The sequence below is a fragment of the Lutra lutra genome, chromosome 4, assembly GCF_902655055.1.
Source record: "Lutra lutra chromosome 4, mLutLut1.2, whole genome shotgun sequence".
Taxonomy (NCBI): Eukaryota; Metazoa; Chordata; class Mammalia; order Carnivora; family Mustelidae; genus Lutra; species Lutra lutra.
The window spans coordinates 64996633-65013939 of NC_062281.1; the positions used below are offsets into that span (position 1 = coordinate 64996633).

General features: G+C 32.7%; 1 protein-coding gene across 1 annotated transcript in view; it reads right to left on the minus strand.

Moving 5' to 3' along the window:
• The window catches only part of C4H8orf34 (chromosome 4 C8orf34 homolog), a 383506-nt gene that overhangs the window by 202091 nt on the left and 164108 nt on the right, over positions 1-17307 (minus strand).

The window sequence follows — 17307 nt, forward strand, 5'->3', positions numbered from 1 at the left end:
AAATAAAGTGAAGAAGAATTAGTTTCTAACTCCACTCTTAAATTAGGTGTCTGTACAAACTTATGTTGCTGAATGGACAACTTCATTTTGTTGTGTGTTGATTCAGAATAAAAATACTGAGGGCTAATGTATAATTCTTATCTATTCTTCTACAACTTTCATTTATGAAAAATTCACAACTCAGAAATGAGGACCAATAGATGAGAACCAGATTCATGAAGAAGCATCTTCTGAACCACAAGCATTTTCGCATCTGTTTATATTTTAAGTGGAAAATTTTCACTTCTTTTTCCAGTTATAAGGGCATTTTATTCAAGTGGCCAGAAATCAAGACAGAGAACACTCTAAAACATTTCATTACTAACTGACATCTGTTAATTCTTAGCTTCTCATCTCTGACTGCCAACAACCCTGCTGCCCATATTCTGATGTTTATGCTATGGGCACCTGGTCTGGAAAGGCACCATCACTTGTATCCATCTGAATAAAATTACACATAAAATATATTCCTGTTATTACAGATTGAACAGTAAGTAGAAGCCATAAGCCATAATGAGAGTCACAATATTCCCTGAGTAACCATGTCTCTCAGTCACACTGTAGGAAGTGTATTTATTCCTTATTGGTGTAGAGAGCTGATATGATAGTCACACTTTTTGTTATGGGCTGTTCTATGGTAAGGCCATTTATAAGGAAATCAAAGCACCTCTGAGAATCCACATGAAAGGTGGGGATTTCTATTTATGTGCAAGACCTATGTGGGCACATAGCAAATACAAACTGATTAAATATATTAACTTTGTTTTGATGGGTCACTGAATTCGTAGGATAAATAGCCTCATTGTTAGTCTAATAGTAATCTGAATATGGTATCTTCACAAAGTAATCTGTAAGTAGCTTATTTTAAAAGAAATATTTTGGTTAACCTTTTGGGGATCAAGTTCAGAATCAGTTTCCAAAGGATCAGCTAATTAGGCAATTTAATTTGCAAGAAAATGATTCCCCACAGAGAAGGTTAATGGAATTTCAGTGTAAAGTTATTTGCCTAGAACTAAGTGCTGAGTAAGATGCCAAATATAAATGGTTAATGAGTTAATTACAAAACACAGAAGCTAACAAACTTTATTTTACCCTGCAGGGAAATAATGTAGTCTGAAGAACTATTCAACTAGCATGTAGAGGAATCAAGAATTTTTCCCCCTGGTTCTATCAATGCATTGAAATCCAATAAAACACACATTTTGTCTGTTGATGTGGATAATGTAGGTTGTATGTGTGGCAGAAATGATCTAAAGGTAGAGTCAAAATGAGTTAAGAAACTTAGGTTTAGGAACATTTATTGGAATCATTGTTATTTCTTATTTTATGATAAATCAAATATGGTTTGTGGAAGGTTGAATAAGAATGAAAAATTTAAAAAGGGAGTATGTGGCTACCAAAATTGAAGGCAGTGTGCTCTGAAAGGGAAATTCAATTGACCTTTAAATGCCATTTGTGGCTGGTATCTATCATACCTGCAACCTGCATTACTATAAATGTTTAAAAATCCACAAGAACTTTGTGGCCCTCTATAAAAAGCTCAAAATGCCATAAGGTTGGCAAAACAGAGAGGACAAAGAACGATACTGATTTCCTCCATGGGTGGCTGCAGTCAGTCTGATTCACGTGGTCCTTGTCTCCAGCAGGCATCTGAGACACGTTCTGCTCTCAGTCACTTCACCAACTGCTCCTGCACCCAGATCCTGGGGTTTGCTCTGAGGCTGGCTGCATTTCCAGACTTACCCAATACACAGCAGTCAGCGAAACAAATTCACAATCTGTCTTTTAGGTGTACAAGATTTTCGCCTTGTCTTAAAGTTATTAATAGTTTTAACATCTTTTTCTTGTTTAAATGCCTATGTACAAAATCACACAACAAGGAAATCTATAAAGTAGAAACATGAAAGATTCCCTCTCTCCTTAGTTCTGTCCCCCTAAGTTAACCATGGATAGTAGTCTGCTTTAATGCATGGAGGTAGAGATAGATACTTGTATGCTAATTTATATATTTATAGTTCATATAAATTTATACAATTTTTGACCAATTTGCTTTTCAAAAATTAAATTACATGTTTGCTGCTTATTTATAAAAACAAATTTTATATACTTCTCTATATATTTCTTGCATTTATTTTTAAATTTTTAATATTTTTTAAAAACTTTGTTTGAGAGAGAGCACAAGTAGGGGGAGTAGCAGAGAGAGAGAGAGAGAGAAGCAGGCAGGCTTCCCACTGAGCAGGGAGCCAGATGTGGGGTTCAATCCCAGGACCCTGAGATTATGACCAGAGCCTAAAACAGAAGCTTAACAGACTGAGTCACCCAGGCACCCCTATGTGTTACATTTAAAAACTAGTATTCTGATTTCATTCAAAGTAAACAATGTAAATTTCTACCAATGTGGCTAATTGAATGTCACAAAAGGCTTTCGGTCATCCTAAACACAGAAATGCTAAATAACGTATAACAAAATAAAGTTACTTCAAATAAATTCTAAAAGAAAGGAAGTCTTCATGTAACAGAAACAAAGAAGAAAAAATCTAGAACAAAGACATCTAGTCTAAAGCCTATAGCCTATAGAGTTCTAGGACTGGATAAGTAGGCCATGAGGCTAGTGGCAGGAATTTATGAAGTAAAGAGATGAGGCCTTTGGCTCACATAAATTGTGGAGCTAGAATGGAGTCTTCTGCATAAAGTAAAGAACATCCAAATGCTGTATGTTTCATTAAACTGTGCCCAGAAATTGAGACCAAAAAAAATTCCCTTACTCAGCCATGGAAGTAGCAAGGAAGCTTGTCATCCATTGATTCTTGTAGGATGAGAAGCCATTAGAAATGGAAACACAAACATATACTACATGGCAGTGTAAAATCCTAATTTACAATGTCCAAGTGATGAGAAAAGCCCAAGTTGAGAAATTAACATAAAAACTGAACTGAGAAATCCTCCTACTGTCCTTTAAGAGAAATGCAATAACACTTTGTATGAATCCTTCCACAGCCCATGCTAAATGGGTGGCACTCTCCACCAAACTTGGTCACAATTAAAAGCCATAAATAACATTAAAAAAGAAAACCATCATGAGGGAGCACAAACAAATGAAAACAAAGGGAGAACTGATACCCCAAGAACTGAAGATGATAGATTAACTTCGAAGACTAAATATAAGTTTATTTAAAATGTTAAAGACAAAAATGAACATTCAGGAACTATAATGAAAGACTGGTAAACATGGGGAAGACAACAAAAACAAATAGATTTGAATTTTAAAAAGTAAAATTCCGGGTGTGAAAAATATAATAATTGGAAGTAAATATGTTAAAGGACAAGATAACTACAGTCAAACAGAGAGAATGGGACAACATATCTAAGGAAATCATCTATAACCCTAAAGAGATAATTAAGGAAATAGAAAATACTGTAATTCAACTTCATTAGTTATCAGAGAAATGAAAATTTTTGAAGTAATGAGTTATTTCATAATTAAAGTGACAATGTTTTTTAAGTTGTATGTGACATGATTTTTTAGGGTATGACTTAATATATGTATACAATGTGAAATGATTATCACAATCAAATTAATTAATACACCCATCACCCCATACAGTCAAAAAAATTTTTTTTAATTGACAATATCATGTATAGTCAAAAATTGTAGAAAACCAGAAACACTTATTCATTCCTATTAAGACAATAAATAGGTGCAATCACTTTGGAGTTCAATATGGTAATCTGAGCCACATTTGAAAATGTTTATACCATATGGCAACAACAGCAATATCATTCCTAGCCATATACCCTCAAGCAATGAAATGTATCTTAACAGGGGCACCACTGACAATTTAAGTAGGAAAATTATTCAGTACCCACGACAATCTTGCACAATACAGGATACTTAACATTCCTGTTCCGTACAATAAATGCCAGAGGAGCCCCTCAGATGTTATGACAAGTAAAAATGCCTTCACACATTCAGAAATGCACCTAAGTGGTGCAGCACTCTCCCTAGTTGAGAATCATTACCCAGTCTGCAGAGAAACTAACCCAGGTATACAAAGAGATAAATGAAAGAAATTAAGTAAAATCCAAACTGTTGCATATATACAAACACCCACAACCCAGAAGTACCAGTGTCAGGTATGAACCCCAAAGAAACTCCAGAACAGGTGCCCATGGAGACAGGGTAAGAATATTCATAGCAACACTGAAGGTAATAGTATAAATCTGGAAACTGATGAGTAGAAAAATGGATAAAAAATTTTTGTTATATTTATACAATAAAATACAAGGGCTACACTGACTGAACTATATCTACATGTATCAACATGGATACTTTTCCAAAACATAAAATTACTTGAAAAGAGAAACTACCCAAATTGTATGTACAATATGATACCACAGATGTAAATATTTAAAATTGTACATTATTATGGGCACATCTCTTACCATATAAAACCATGGAATGAAAGAATACAAACCAACTTTTGCATTGTAGTAAGCCCTGGAGAAGAAGGAAGAAATGAAACAACGGGAATGAGATAGGGAACTTGGCTGTATCTATGTGATTTTTGATCCTTAAAAAGTATTTCGAGTAAGTATGACAAAATGATGAAATCTGTCAAATGTAATGATGAATACAATAGATATTTGTGATTACTTTCCATAATTTCCCATATTCTTAAAATATTTCATGATTACATTTTATTTTTAAAAATATTTGACAGAGATTAAGATACATGAAGAATAGAATGTGACTAAGAGAAAGATCTCAAGAGTCACTGAAATGGAAGGACATAATATGTATACAGAAAAGACAAACTGACTTCTTCAAAGTATTGTCTTTAAAATCCTGATCAGAAATGACCACCATCCTAGAAGTCTACACCAGCTAAACTATCATTTAAGAATGAGTGTGCATTTGTAAGAACCCTAAGGAAAAGAACTATTAAAAAGTCTTTTTCAGAAAGAGAGAAATTGAATCCAGAAGGAAAAAACAAAACTGAGCAAAGATGATGAAAAATACACTGGCAAATCTAAAGAAGCACTGACTATAAAACCAAATACTGACAAACTCTTGGGGAATTAAAACACAGGATAGAGCTGAAATTGTAGAACACAATAAAGTAGAACATGGAGGTGAAAAATTAATAGCAAATGTTCTAAAATTTTAGTTTTGCTAAGAAGGAGGCTAGAGATGTTGATCACACTTCGACTTTGTTATGTCAAAAATATATGTTAAAAATTTTAAAGAATGTAAAGAGAATGCAAGAATCTCAGCAGAATAAAGGAGGTAAGAAAAAAGGAGAAGTGGAGAATAGCAAACACTCATGTGGTGCTTAGAATTACTATACATCGAGTACTATTTACATATATTTACTCTTTCAGTCCTCAAGACAATTCTTCTGCAAATGAAAAAATTGCAGAAGAGAGTGGTTGAAATAACTGGCTTAAGGTTGTACAATTACTAAGTGGTGAACTTGGGAGTCTTAAATCTTGGCATGCTAACTCCAAAGGCCATTCTCTTGACCATGCTACCTCTTTTGAATTATTTAACAAAAACTGACAAGCCAATAGAAATCTGTGGATGGGAAGTAAAGTAGTAAAACAAACAAAAACTAGGAAAAAAATAGGTAGAAGAAGAAAAAACAGTATAGCAAATATAAAACACAGAACAAGGTAGCAAAATAAATTTAAATACTTTCAGATCAAATAAATATAAATAGAATATACCTACCAAGTAGGCAACAAGTCTCTGAGCTTGAATTTTAAAAACAAGGGACAAAACTAATATATATACATACATATATATATACACACACATATACATACATATATAATGTGTGTATATATATATATACACACATATACACTAGACAAAAATGATAAAAAATACATGTGTACGTGTATGGCAAACCACTGCCCCCAGAATTGGATAGATAGGCAGAGACAGATAATCACAATTTTCTAGAGAAGAAACCTATAAATAGAGGACTTCATGGGATGCAGTGCCTTGGTAAGTATACCTAACCTGTAATTGATGAATTGCTTGGGCACAGGTTAGACAAGTCTGAAAGTTAAAAACTTCAGAGGGCTCAGTCATGGAGGAGCAACAATACATTTGTGAGTTTACAGGAGATTTACCACATTCTCAGAATGAATACCATGGAAAAATCCACCTTGTGCTTCTGGCAGGGAGAGCCTTCAAGCATCTTGAAATATGCCAGAGTACTCTGTTCTTAACAAGGCCTGCCTTTGAAAGAAACTATCTTACCAGAGCCTAAACTATTAAATTTTTTAGTCTAATTGACCTGGAGAAGTAAGATACCTAACACAAAGGAAATACTTAATGCCAGCATCCTGTAGTTATCCTATCTCTATCTAAGGGGTTAGGCGGAGCAAGGAGAATGCAAAATACTTATAAATTCCACAGTCCAGAGACATTGACTCACTAAAAAACTGAGACCTAATCCTAGGACTATAGAACACTTCTCCTGCTCCCAAAAGTTACAACTACATTACTAAAGGCTTATTTACCACAGTTCCTTTTACCAAATATGTTAAGGTTGGCTATCAAGGGGAAAACTGCAAGACATACTAAAAATCAAAAAATAATCCAAGTGATAGGGCAAGCATCAGATTCAGACTCAATATAATATAAAAGGAGAAGAACAAAGCTGAAAGACTGAAACTGAAGGCTTACTATAAGTCTGAGATATGGAAAGGATGTTAGAAATATCAATCCAGAAATTTAAAACTACAATGACTAAGATGCTAAGGGCTTTAATGGATATAGACAGCATGTAAGAACAGAGGGACAATTTAAGCAGAGATGAAATTTTAAGAAAGGATGAAAATGAAATGCTAGAGATTGAAAACTAACAGAAATGAAGAGTGTCTTTAATGGGCTCATTAGTACACTAGACATGGCTGAGGAAAGACTCTCTAAGCTTGACGATATGTTAATAGGAACTTCTAAAACAGAAAAGCAAAGAGAAAAAAAACTTGAAAAAAAAAAATCTCCAGAATATCCAAGAACTACAGAATAACCACAAAAAGTGTAACATATGGATAATAAGAATACCAGAAGAAAGAGAGAAAAGGCCAAAAGAAATATTTGAAACAATAATGGCTGAAAATATCCTCCAAACTAGTGTCAGACAAAACCACAGATCCAGAAAGCTCAGAGAATATTAAGCAGGATAAATGTCTAAAAAGCAAAACAAAAACAAATACAAAAACCCTACACTTAGACACATTGTATTCAAACTGCAGAAAATCAAAGATAAGGAAAAAAAGTCTTGAAAGCAGCCAGGGGTGGGGTGGGGAAACACATTATCTCCGGAGAAAAGATATGAATTACTTCCAACCTCTCAAAAACTATACAAGCAAGAATAAAGTGAAGTGAAATAAAGTGTTGAGAGAAAAAACTCAACAACCCAGAACAAACTTCAGAACAAGAAAAGTTATCAGGGATGAAGATGAGCATTACACCATAATAGACCAATTCTCCTAGAAAACATAATAATCCCTAATATGTACATGCCTAACAAAGAAGCACCAAAATAGATGAGCCAAAGACGGAAAAAATGGCAAGGAGAAATAAATGGACTCATTGTTATAGGTAGAAACTTTGCCATCCCTCTATCAGAAATGGACAGATCCAGCAGGCAAAAATTCAGTAAGGACATAGTTGAACTCAACAGTGCTATCAGTCAATTGTATATAATTGATGTCTATTGACTATGTCATCAACAACAGGAGAATACACACTCTTCTCAAACTCACATGAAACAGTCTCCAACACAGACCACATTCTCGGCCATAAAAAATAACAAATGTAAAAAATAAAAATAATAAAACTACTTTCAGACCATACTGGGATTAAATTAAAATGAATAACAGAAAAACAATGGAAGGTCAGAAAATAATTGGAGATTAAACAATATATTTCTTAATAACAGATAGTTAAAGATGAATTCAAATTAAAAAATATGTTGAACTGGGCCACCTGGGTGGCTCAGTGGGTTAAGCCTCTGCCTTCGGCTCGGGTCATGGTCTCAGGGTCCTGGGATCGAGCCCCACATCAGGCTCTCTGCTCAGCGGGGTGCCTGCTTCCCTTCCTCTCTCTCTCTGCCTGCCTCTCTGCCTACTTGTGATCTCTGTCAAATAACTAAAATAAAATCTTAAAAAAAATATGTTGAACTAAATGAAAATGAAAATAAGCATCAAAATTTGTGGATGTAGCCAAAGCAGTGCTTAGAAGACAATTTTTAGCATTGAATACACATATTAGAAAAAAAGAAAACTCTAAAATCAATAATCTAAGCTACCTTAAGAAACTAGAAAAAGAAGAGCAAAATAAGTCCAAAGTAAGGAGAAGAAAAAATACTAACAAAAATGAGAGCAGAAACCAAAGAAATTCATACAGGAAATCAACAGAAAAAAAATAAACAAAACCAAAATCTGGTTGTTGAAAAGCGGAATAAAATTGGTAAGTTTCTAACCAAGCTAACACAGAAAACCACAGAGAAGACACAAATTACTGAGATCAGAAATGAAACAGGGAACATCATTACAGATACTACAAACATGACAACAATGATAAAGCAATAGTATGAATAGCTTTATGTATGTAAATTTGGTAACCTAAATCAAATGCACCTATTACTTGAAGGACAAATACTACCAAAAGTCACATAAAAACAAATAAGAAATAGACAATCTGCATAGGCCTATATTTATTAAAGAAATTGAATCAATAACAGACTCAGATACTTAATTTGTGAATCTACCAAACACGTAAGATAGAAATTATACCAGTTCTCTAAAATTTCTTCCAGAAGATACAAGCAGAGGGAATACTTCCTAACTCATTGTTTGAGGAAGGCATTACCTCAATACCAAAAATAGATGAAGATATTACAAGAAAACTACAGTCCAATACCTCTCATAGACACAAGTGCAAAAATCCTCAACAAAATATTTAGAAATTGAATCTAATGTATCAAAAGAATATTAACCATGACCAGGTTAGGTCTATTCTGGGTATGCAAGGCTGGCTCAACTTTCAAAAATGATCAATCAACATAATTCATCACATCAACAGACTAAAAAAATCACTTGATCAAATCAAGGGATGCAGAAAAGCATCTGACAAAATCCAACATCCATTCCTCATAAAAACTTTCAATAAACTAGGAATAAAGGGGAGTTTTGTCAACTTGAGAAAGAAAATCTACACAAACTTACAGCTAAAATCCTACTACTAACTGATGAGAAACTCAAAGCCTTCCCACTAAGATTAGGTGAAAGTAAGGAATGTTCTCTATCATCAATCCTTGAAACTGTATTTCAAGTTCTAGCCAATGTAATAAGAAAAGGAAGTAGAAGGTAAACAGATTGCAAAGGAAGACATGATTGTCTATGTAAAATATGTGAAACAACTGACAAAAAATTGCCTAGGACAAACAAGTAATCATAGCAAGGTTTCAGGACACTGGTTAGTATACAAATGTCAATTGCATTAAAAAAAAACAGCAATAGATAAGTGAAATTTGGAATTAAAAGTGCAATACCACTTACATTTGCACCCTACAAAGTGAAATACTTAGTTATCTAAGTCTAACAAAGGAAAATTGCAGAACTCTGATGAATGAAATCAAATAAATAAATAAATGGAGAGGTATTCCATATTCAGGAACGGGAAGACTCAATATTATCCAGATGTCAATTCTTCCCAACTTGATCTATACATTCAATTACAGTCCCAATTAAAATCCCAGGAAGTTATTTTGTGGATATATACAAAGTTACTCACAAGTTTATATGGAAAGACAAAAGAGGCCAACACAATGATGAAGCAGAAGAACAAAACTGGAGGACTGAAAGACCCAACTTCAAGACTTATCATATACCTAAAATAAGGCAGTGTGGCATCGGTAAAAGAACAGACACCCAGATGAGTGGAACAGAATAGAGAGCTTAGAAATAGATCCACATGACTATAGTCAACTGATCTTTGACAAAGGAGTAAGGGTAATGAAATGGAGAAAAGATAGTCTTTTCAATTAATGGTACTGGAATAACTGGATATTCACATGTAGAAAAAAGTTAATTTGGACACAGACCTTTCATCCTTCACAAAAATTAACTCATGAATCACAGACCTAAATGTAAAAGGCAAAGCTATAAAACTCCTAAAAGATAACATACAGAAAAACTTAGTGATCTTGGGTAAGTTAATACCTTTTTAGACACAACACCAAAGGCATTATCCATGGAGAATGAATTAATATAAAGAATCAGTAAGCTGAACTTGATTACATTAAAAACTTCTGTTCTGGGAAAGACAATGCCAAAGAATGACAGAGAAAATAATTGTAAAAGATACATCTGATAAAGGCCTGTTACCCAAAATATACGAAGAGATCTTAAAACTTAATAAGAAAATAAACACAAATAAAAAAATAGGTCAAAGATCTGAACAGACATATGTAGATGGCAAATAAGCATATTAAAAGTGCTCAACATCATATATTATTAGGGAATTGTAAGTTAAAACAAGAGATAACTCTTCATACCTAATAGAATGGCTAGAATCAAAAAAATTTAAAATACAATATGCTAGTGAAGATGTGCAGCAAAAGGAACTCTCATTCCTTGATGATGGGGATACAAAATGGTTCAGCCACCTCAGGAGACAGTTGGCAGTTTTTTACAAACTTTTTACAATTTTACTGTACAATCCAGTAATCATGTTCCTTGGTATTTACTCAAATTAACTGAAAAACTCATGTACACACAAAAACTTTCCCACAGATATTTTCAACACCATTATTTGCAACCACAAAAACTTGGAAGCAACCAAGATGTCTTTCAAGTAGATGAATGGATAAATAAACTGTGCAGAACTGCATGGAAGTCAATCTCAGGATCCTATAAACTGCATAAGTCCAACTGTGTGATGTTCTGGAAGAGACAAAACTAAGGGGAAAGTAAAGGAAATAGTGGTTTCCAGGGGTTATGGGGAAGGAGGCACAAATATGGCATAGAGAATTTGGGGGGTAATAAAACTACTCTGATGATATAATGGACATTTTCATAACCAATAGAATATAAAATATCAAAATGAACCCAAGTGTAAAGTATAGATTTTGAGTGATGGTAAAGAGTCAATATAAGTTTATTATAACAAACATATCACTCTGTGTGATAATAGAAGGGGAGGCTATGCATATATGAGAGTGGGTGGTATGTGGGAACTCTCTGTATCTTCAGTTCAATTCTCTGTGAACCCAAAGATGCTCTAATACCTAAAGTCTGCTTTATTTTTTTTAAATGTTACAACATTGATAAATCTTGTAAACTTCATTCAAAGTAAAAGAAGTCCTTTACAAAAGACTACATGGTATATGATTCCATTTATATGTAATGCTGAGAGTAGATTAAAGATTACCTAGAGGTGAGGGAGTGGGTGGTGTGAGAGACAAGTAGTGACTGCTAAAATTGTGTTTGTTTTGGGGTAAGGAAAGTATTCTTGGATTGTGAAATGCTTGCAAAATACTGTGAATTATGCAAAAACCATTGAAACGTACATGTTGAATGAATTTTATGTAATGGTGCAATCTCAATAAAGATGCTTAAAAAGGAATATAATCACATTCATAGTATAGTACTATACATTTTCAGTTGACAGTAAGGGCATTTTCAGGTCAAATTACCACATCTTTCATTCTTTAAGTCACAGGCACCCTGGTAAGAAAGGAAATTTCAGTATTTCAAATAAATGATAGTGACCACGTTGGAAGAGTATTTATATTCAAAACTAGGAAATTTATCATCAAAGATCAAATTCTGACTTTTGAAGTGCTACTATGAAATTAAAATGACAATTTCTGTTTCTGCTCAGGATTATTCAAACATCATGCTTACAAAAGACACATATTTTTACAAAACTTATCAGAGGTCACAGTTATAAGACATTTCCGTAGCAAGGACCCATATGATTGTCTCAAATTACTTTTCATACCTCATGTGCTTTTACATGAAATTCAACCATCATTTCATTTCAGAAACAATAACAAATGTCAACTTTAATTTTAACTCCTGGAATATTATCATGATGTAAAAGTATACAGCCACAATTTTTATTTGTGAAAATTGCTATTTTATCTTTCAATCCAAATTTTTAGTAAAATGCACAGGTATTAAGTGTACAATGTAATGAGTTTTGAGAAATGTATATGTACACCCATGTAATGAACAACCCAGTCATATATAAAATATTTCTATCACCCTAGGAAGTTTCTTCATTCTAATCCCTCACCTGGCCCACCATGTTCTGATTTCTATCACCATAGATTAGTTTTGCCTGTTCTTGAATTTCTTATGGTTAAATTAGTAATATGTAATCATTTGTGTCTGGATTCTTTAGGTCAGCATAATGTTTATGAGTTTCTTAGTTGGCTTAGGCTGCCATACAAAATATCTTAGACTGGGTGTCTTAAACAATAGATATTTATTTTCTCATGATCATGGAGTCTGGGAAGTCCAAGATCAACATGGCAATAACTGGTGAGTGCTTTCTCCTTGGGCTGCAGATGGCCACCTTCTCATTGTGTCCTACATGTCAGTTATTCCATCATAACTTGAAGCAGAAGCCCTTGATGTTAAATTTTAAATTTTGTTTATTATGTGAAAACTGCATATATATGGCAAGTAAATATACATATGTTAATTTAAACATGCATTTTAATGTGTGTCTGTTGCATAGTTAGTGTTTAATTCAAAAGCTTAGGAATCTGATTCTTGAGTTCATCAACTATATAATCTAGGTAAATTTTGCTTTGCAAGGATTTGTGTCCTTTTCTACAGTGTGAGGATAATAATACAGCCTACCCCATGGTGTGCTGTAATTACTAAGTAATGTAGAGAAAGCACCTAGCAGGGGTGCCTGGGTGGCTCAGTGCATTAAAGCCTTCAGCTCAGGTCATGATCTCAGGGTCTTGGGATCAAGCCCCACATTAGGCTCTCTGCTTGGCAGAAAGCCTGCTTCCCCCCTCTCTCTCTCTGCCTGCCTCTCTGCCTACTTGTGATCTCTGTCTGTCAAATAAATAAATAAAGTCTTTAAAGAAAAAAAAAGAAAGCACTTAGCACAGTTTATTGCATATTACAAATGTACACGATAATAATATTCTTCATACATCATATATAAAAATATCTAAAATATTATCAAAACATTTTAACAGTAATTATTTCTGTGTAACATATAACATTTATCTACTTTGACTTCTATAATTTCACACTCTTTACACTGAATATATATCTTTTAATAATAAAAAGGAAATATTATTTTAAAGGACAGTTGACTTCTAGAATATTTGATATTAAAATTTCCTAAATTAGCTTATATTGTCAAAAATTGCCAGTAGTTTTCTAGAGAAAATTATTCTTTGTTCAAGTTTCCTTTTTTTTTTTTTTTGCCTATTAGGAAGGTAATAAACAATGAAATAAGTTGATAGTATGCACATTTGAACATTCAGTGGAAGAGGGAACCAAGAATGCCAAAATCCTGAAGTCATTATAAGACCAGTAATGAACACATATGACTGTTCTTGCTTTTTCCCCCCTTGAACCAAGAATTACTTAAATACCTGATTTCTAGAGAAAGCAATGATACAATTTAGAAATTATACCATTTAGAAAATAAACTTATAAATGTGAAATGCATTTCTCTTTATGGCTGGAAATTGTATTTTACACAAAGATAACATTTCTAAAGGAACAACCATGTTTGTTTATTAGTGGAATAGCGAGGAAATAATCTGAACTTTATCACAAAAAAATGTTGCTTTTTTTTATCTTAAATGTATGTTTTAGAAATGTCTTTCTTCCAGTTAAAAACTTTTATATTGGAGAATAACTTCTCTTACATTCTTTTTTTCGAGAGAGAAAAGAGTGTGAGTGGTGGGAGGAGCAGCAAAGGGTGAGGGAGAGAGAGAATCTGAAGGAAGCTCCATGCGAGCATCGGCAGAGATGGGGCTTGGATCTCATTATCCCTGAGATAATGCTTAAACCAAAATCAAGAGTCAGATGCTTAACCAACAGAGCCATCCAAGAACCCCACTTCTCTCACACTGTTAATTTTCTTTATCAAAGTAGAGCGGCTAGGAGTTTGTTTGGCCCTTGGTCCTTTTGTGTTTAGATTATATATGAGCAGAGACACATTTCTTATCTTAAACTACTACTTTCAGTAAAAGATGTCCTTAACTCAGCCACCCAGATGTTAGGAATCAGATAGTATCAAAATCATAACAATGTTATTTGAGAAAGTTTTAGATTATGAACAACTGAAGTCCACCAAAAAAAGATAAGAGCACCAGATTGTAGCCTGAAAAAAAAATCCCTCTTCCTCTCCTGATATTTTTGCTTATATTATTGAATGTGCATTTTCTGTATCATGAGAAGGTAAAAGATAGCATTATTGGGAAAAAAAAAGAGAGAAGAATGCATTTTAATATGAAAATGCATATAGCCTGCACAAGCTTTGGAAAATGATTACTTCTTTGAGCCAGTTTTGGAATGCAACAAATCTTATTCCCAAGGTAAGTTGGGGTGCATGGGCCAAAAAGTCTCCATGTTTCTACAAACCGGATATCACCTTTCTTAGACTAGTTAAGGCCTATGAATGTCAATGACTGTAAATCAGGGAGGCAGTAATCTGGTAACAAAAACAAAAATATATAAGAGAAAATCAAATATAAATTCCTAGGTTTTGATACTATTTTTAAAAAGTTTTAGTATTAAAATTGCTGAAAATAATTTCAGTCAAATTATTAGGAAAAAAATTGAATATTATAATATTCTCTTCTAATGGGGATATTATCTTTCAATGGAAGAAAAGGCCAAGATTCTTTCTGACACACGGGAAAATATAGGCTCATGTGGCATTCTCTTATGAGAAAGTTGCCTGTGATTTTTTTTTTTAAGGTAAGGGAAAGAATTAGAAGTAGGACTTAAATATCAAGTGGAGAGTACCTGTTGAGATAATTTCTAAATATGTGGAACGTATATATATGAGACATTTATGATAAAAGACTAAACTTAAACCCCCAAGGCCAAAATCCTAGGATCTTCTTTCTCACATGTACTAAACCATATGTACTAGGGGGAGATAGGAAAGGAATTGGTATATAAATAATACGAAGTACAGTAACAAATCCTTTTCCTAGCTCTAATCCTTTATCAGATGCACTGAAAACCTCATATGAATTATTAATTAATCTTCACAAAACCCTATAAGTATTGCTAAAGTTCCTATTTTTCTGATGATGTATCTATCTGATATTAGAAAGAAAAAAGTTAGCATTCTCAAAACACAGAATTTGTAAGAGGCAATGGTGAAACTTGGAACTAAGTTTGCCTGAATACAAAGCTCATACAAAGCTCATGTATGCTGTTATTTCTAATATCATGCTATACTATCTTTCACAAAATTAATCTCATTAGATTGTTTGTTTTACCAAATTTATAATACTCTTCATTAAACTCCTGAAATAGATTTTACTCAAACAAATGTTAGCAATTAAAAAAGCAAATATGACAGCGCTTAAAAGATGAAAAGCAGCTGACTTACTAAGCTGCTTTCTGACAATTCCTGAAAAACTAAATTTTAAAGAAACTAAAATTTTACATGAAATTTTACATTTATACTCTGTAAATTCATTCTATATTAATATTAGGCATTGAATATCTTTTGTAGAAAGAAACTAAAATGTTGAAAAGTAAAATAAAATCACTAAATTTAATTTACCTCCATTAGAACAGTGTCATATTTTTTCCCATTGTGTTCCTTAGTACCCTTCTATTTAAAAGTTTTAGAGCAACTTAAAAAAATATTTTCATGATTATTAAGAGTATTTTCTGAAATTACACACTATAAGACTATTAAAAAAAGAAAATCACAATACTTTCATTCTAAAAGAAATTCCTATATAGAACCATTTAAATATTTCAGATTTTGAAAAATGTATCTTTAAAATACATTTTAAAAAGTGATTTTTTAGATATTTGCCTCATCATCAACTCTGAGAAAGCCAAAAAACCATTTTTTAAGTAATATTTTACACTAAAATGTGTAAGACAAATACTTGTGCTTTTCAAAAAGGTATTTTAAAATACCTTTAAAAATCTTTAATGAAACTTTACAAAAACTGTTGCTTTCAGATATTGAAAATAATTGACAAGTTCTATAACCCCTCTATTACTGCATATTCAATATTATAACCTCAATAATTTTAGTTTTCTATTTAGAGATGATTAAATATCAGTAATACTGTAACATGTAGAAATCTAAACAGATTACTGCTGTTACACAAGAAGTTTTAAACATTCAGAAGAACAGTTTTAATACCTTTTTAATGCCTATCTTTTTAATGTCAATGCTAAGTTAATAACACTCTGTTGCATATTTTCAAACAAGCAAAAAATACAATAAAATAGTGATTTTGGCACTACTTTCAAATGGCTCTTACATAGAGTACAAAATTAATTTAAATTCAAACTGTGAAAATCAATACCACAGCTAAACAAATCATCTTGAAGTATAACATCACCATTTTATTATGTACTTGAAATGTGAAAGTTTATTTCAAAAGCAACAAAACCTAATAATATTTAACACTGATTTTCAAATTGTTTGTGATTTGATTATACAATGAATTAATGTAAACCCAGAAAAGTATGCTGTATCAATATTTTCATACTTGTTAATATAACTGAAGAGTCTTTAAAGCTTGTAGATTTTTCAACACTTTTATGGTTTTATCTACACAAAAGCATGTAAATATCTGGTACAAATTTCTAGTTCTTACATATCTTGTCTTTTTCTCTCCCTCTATTCAGCTCCCAGCTCACTTATGCTAGTGGATACTCTTGTGCATGCACAAAACATTTTTTTTCTTTTCCTCCTAGAAATTACACACTTATATGGAAGAAAATTAAAGACAGTGGAGTAATTTGCTCTGTATCTTTAACCAAACCATATCAATGTTTGCCCTTTCTTAAATATCCATGTTAAAAATAAAAAAAGTAATGCATTATATTGATATGTTAATTATTTTGGTTTGCAAATACATTTGTAGCTTTACCTCCTTTCTATTCAAGACTTTGTATTATCTTGTGGGAAACATCAATTTTTACTGTTAGCTGGTATTTCCAAAGCTACAGGAAGCTATTTTTTCCCGGTTATAGCCAGACAAAATGTATATGGGG